We start from the raw sequence: 5,000 nt of genomic DNA, 5'->3' as shown, positions 1-5,000 counted from the left end.
CTGTGGTTTTGTATCAGTGTTGCACAACTTTGCCCTTAGGCAACAAAAGATCATTTGGAGAGGGGGGCGGTGAAATAAATATGTACATACATAATCAATAAAATGTCCCAAAATTAACCAATAAGTGATGTGGAATAATTTCTTATCATGTACCATCAAATTGTGTGCGGTAGAGGGTTAATGTAAATGCGGCCGCCCGCTGCGCTACATGTAAATGCGGCCGCCCCCAGGTCAACTAGGTCCGAACGGGCCCGCCTGATCAACTAGACGTCAATCGGGCCGGCAGGTCCCCTGAATGTAAACGAGGCCGCCCACTGCGGTACTTGTGAATGCGGCCGCCCGGTCAACTAGGTGCGAACGGGCCCGCCCGATCAACCAGGTGCGAATGGCCCCGCCCGATCAACTAGGTGTGAACGGGCCCGCCTGATCAACTAGGTGTGAATGGGGCCGCCGGGTCCACTTAATGTAAATGAGGCCGCCAGCTCAACTAAGTGTAGACGGGGCCGCCTGGCCAATTAGGCGTTAATGGGGCTGCCGGGGAGGCTTCCCCTCTGCCCGGGCTGGAGGCCCCGCAGTGGCCATTCGCCTCTGGGACATATTGGCAGAGTCCGCGGCCTATGCGTAGGCCCCGGGCGGAGGCTGACCCTTGTCGCCCTTGTCCTAGGCTCGGAGCTATGGTCGCCCCGTCTGGCCTTCGCTTATGGTTCGGAGCTATGGTCGCCCCGTCTGGCCTATGCTTAGGGTTTGGAGCTAGGGTCGTGTTGGAAACGTTTTCCTCTGTCGAAGCAGAGACCGGGAGACGTTGGCATATCTCTCCGGCCGAAGTTCCTCTTTACTGAGAACTCGCCAATGCGCCGCTGTAGTCATCCAAGTCTGACTAAGACTCAGCTCGGCGCAGCTTATACGTTTCAAGGGGGGAGGGATACACAGAGGTGGAGACAAACTAAACAAAGCACAGCATGTTCCAGGAATCAGCCTGGAAGTTCCCCAGCCCTGATTTCATCAGCATAACACTGCCTTTCAAATGCCTCTCCAGGTGCTAACCCTAATTAGCATGATAGTATCACCCAGACCTTCACATTACCATAGCGACAAAGGCACGGCCTGGCCTTGAGATTAGCATTCACCTTTACTTTGGGCCCCCACCCGGTGATCAGGAAGCTCACAGAGATGAAATGTCAATGTCTCAGACTCCTGGGCCCCCAGACTTGATCTTATTACAAATGTCCCCATCTTTACCCCCAACTGCAAATCCAATCTGCCTATCTCTCTCAGTTCATATACTGTCATGTTGGAAGCTAGACTGAACAATTTATAAATTTCGTCACTGCGGCCTATGCGTAGGCCCCGGGCGGAGGCTGACCCTTGTCGCCCTTGTCCTAGGCTCGGAGCTATGGTCGCCCCGTCTGGCCTACGCTTATGGTTCGGAGCTATGGTCGCCCCGTCTGGCCTATGCTTAGGGTTTGGAGCTAGGGTCGTGTTGGAAACGTTTTCCTCTGTCGAAGCAGAGACCGGGAGACGTTGGCATATCTCTCCGGCCGAAGTTCCTCTTTACTGAGAACTCGCCAATGCGCCGCTGTAGTCATCCAAGTCTGACTAAGACTCAGCTCGGCGCAGCTTATACGTTTCAAGGGGGGAGGGATACACAGAGGTGGAGACAAACTAAACAAAGCACAGCATGTTCCAGGAATCAGCCTGGAAGTTCCCCAGCCCTGATTTCATCAGCATAACACTGCCTTTCAAATGCCTCTCCAGGTGCTAACCCTAATTAGCATGATAGTATCACCCAGACCTTCACATTACCATAGCGACAAAGGCACGGCCTGGCCTTGAGATTAGCATTCACCTTTACTTTGGGCCCCCACCCGGTGATCAGGAAGCTCACAGAGATGAAATGTCAATGTCTCAGACTCCTGGGCCCCCAGACTTGATCTTATTACAAATGTCCCCATCTTTACCCCCAACTGCAAATCCAATCTGCCTATCTCTCTCAGTTCATATACTGTCATGTTGGAAGCTAGACTGAACAATTTATAAATTTCGTCACTGCGGCCTATGCGTAGGCCCCGGGCGGAGGCTGACCCTTGTCGCCCTTGTCCTAGGCTCGGAGCTATGGTCGCCCCGTCTGGCCTACGCTTATGGTTCGGAGCTATGGTCGCCCCGTCTGGCCTATGCTTAGGGTTTGGAGCTAGGGTCGTGTTGGAAACGTTTTCCTCTGTCGAAGCAGAGACCGGGAGACGTTGGCATATCTCTCCGGCCGAAGTTCCTCTTTACTGAGAACTCGCCAATGCGCCGCTGTAGTCATCCAAGTCTGACTAAGACTCAGCTCGGCGCAGCTTATACGTTTCAAGGGGGGAGGGATACACAGAGGTGGAGACAAACTAAACAAAGCACAGCATGTTCCAGGAATCAGCCTGGAAGTTCCCCAGCCCTGATTTCATCAGCATAACACTGCCTTTCAAATGCCTCTCCAGGTGCTAACCCTAATTAGCATGATAGTATCACCCAGACCTTCACATTACCATAGCGACAAAGGCACGGCCTGGCCTTGAGATTAGCATTCACCTTTACTTTGGGCCCCCACCCGGTGATCAGGAAGCTCACAGAGATGAAATGTCAATGTCTCAGACTCCTGGGCCCCCAGACTTGATCTTATTACAAATGTCCCCATCTTTACCCCCAACTGCAAATCCAATCTGCCTATCTCTCTCAGTTCATATACTGTCATGTTGGAAGCTAGACTGAACAATTTATAAATTTCGTCACTGCGGCCTATGCGTAGGCCCCGGGCGGAGGCTGACCCTTGTCGCCCTTGTCCTAGGCTCGGAGCTATGGTCGCCCCGTCTGGCCTACGCTTATGGTTCGGAGCTATGGTCGCCCCGTCTGGCCTATGCTTAGGGTTTGGAGCTAGGGTCGTGTTGGAAACGTTTTCCTCTGTCGAAGCAGAGACCGGGAGACGTTGGCATATCTCTCCGGCCGAAGTTCCTCTTTACTGAGAATAGTCATCCAAGTCTGACTAAGACTCAGCTCGGCGCAGCTTATACGTTTCAAGGGGGGAGGGATACACAGAGGTGGAGACAACTAAACAAAGCACAGCATGTTCCAGGAATCAGCCTGGAAGTTCCCAGCCCTGATTTCATCAGCATACACTGCCTTTCAAATGCCTCTCCAGGTGCTAACCCTAATTAGCATGATAGTATCACCCAGACCTTCACATTACCATAGCGACAAAGGCACGGCCTGGCCTTGAGATTAGCATTCACCTTTACTTTGGGCCCCCACCCGGTGATCAGGAAGCTCACAGAGATGAATGTCAATGTCTCAGACTCCTGGCCCCCAGACTTGATCTTATTACAAATGTCCCCATCTTTACCCCAAACTGCAAATCCAATCTGCCTATCTCTCTCAGTCATATACTGTCATGTTGGAAGCTAGACTGAACAATTTATAAATTTCGTCACTGCGGCCTATGCGTAGGCCCCGGGCGGAGGCTGACCCTTGTCGCCCTTGTCCTAGCTCGGAGCTATGGTCGCCCCGTCTGGCCTACGCTTATGGTTCGGAGCTATGGTCGCCCCGTCTGGCCTATGCTTAGGTTTGGAGCTAGGGTCGTGTTGGAAACGTTTTCCTCTGTCGAAGCAGAGACCGGGAGACGTGGGCATATCTCTCCGGCCGAAGTTCCTCTTTACTGAGAACTCGCCAATGCGCCGCTGTAGTCATCCAAGTCTGACTAAGACTCAGCTGGCGCAGCTTATACGTTTCAAGGGGGGAGGGATACACAGAGGTGGAGACAAACTAAACAAAGCACAGCATGTTCCAGGAATCAGCCTGGAAGTTCCCCAGCCCTGATTTCATCAGCATAACACTGCCTTTCAAATGCCTCTCCAGGTGCTAACCCTAATTAGCATGATAGTATCACCCAGACCTTCACATTACCATAGCGACAAAGGCACGGCCTGGCCTTGAGATTAGCATTCACCTTTACTTTGGCCCCCACCCGGTGATCAGGAAGCTCACAGAGATGAAATGTCAATGTCCTCAGACTCCTGGGCCCCCAGACTTGATCTTATTACAAATGTCCCCATCTTTACCCCCACTGCAAATCCAATCTGCCTATCTCTCTCAGTTCATATACTGTCATGTTGGAAGCTAGACTGAACATTTAAATTTCGTCACTGCGGCCTATGCGTAGGCCCCGGGCGGAGGCTGACCCTTGTCGCCCTTGTCCTAGGCTCGGAGCTATGGTCGCCCCGTCTGGCCTACGCTTATGGTTCGGAGCTATGGTCGCCCCGTCTGGCCTATGCTTAGGGTTTGGAGCTAGGGTCGTGTTGGAAACGTTTTCCTCTGTCGAAGCAGAGACCGGGAGACGTTGGCATATCTCTCCCGGCCGAAGTTCCTCTTTACTGAGAACTCGCCAATGCGCCGCTGTAGTCATCCAAGTCTGACTAAGACTCAGCTCTGCGCAGCTTATACGTTTCAAGGGGGAGGGATACACAGAGGTGGAGACAAACTAAACAAAGCACAGCATGTTCCAGGAATCAGCCTGGAAGTTCCCCAGCCCTGATTTCATCAGCATAACACTGCCTTTCAAATGCCTCTCCAGGTGCTAACCCTAATTAGCATGATAGTATCACCCAGACCTTCACATTACCATAGCGACAAAGGCACGGCCTGCCTTGAGATTAGCATTCACCTTTACTTTGGGCCCCCACCCGGTGATCAGGAAGCTCACAGAGATGAAATGTCAATGTCTCAGACTCCTGGGCCCCCAGACTTGATCTTATTACAAATGTCCCATCTTTACCCCCAACTGCAAATCCAATCTGCCTATCTCTCTCAGTTCATATACTGTCATGTTGGAAGCTAGACTGAACAATTTATAAAATTTCGTCACTGCGGCCTATGCGTAGGCCCCGGGCGGAGGCTGACCCTTGTCGCCCTTGTCCTAGGCTCGGAGCTATGGTCGCCCCGTCTGGCCTACGCTTATGGTTCGGAGCTATGGT

Source organism: Paramormyrops kingsleyae, unplaced genomic scaffold, assembly GCF_048594095.1.
Source record: "Paramormyrops kingsleyae isolate MSU_618 unplaced genomic scaffold, PKINGS_0.4 ups32, whole genome shotgun sequence".
NCBI lineage: Eukaryota > Metazoa > Chordata > Actinopteri > Osteoglossiformes > Mormyridae > Paramormyrops > Paramormyrops kingsleyae.
Note: the sequence above shows the minus strand (reverse complement) of the source record.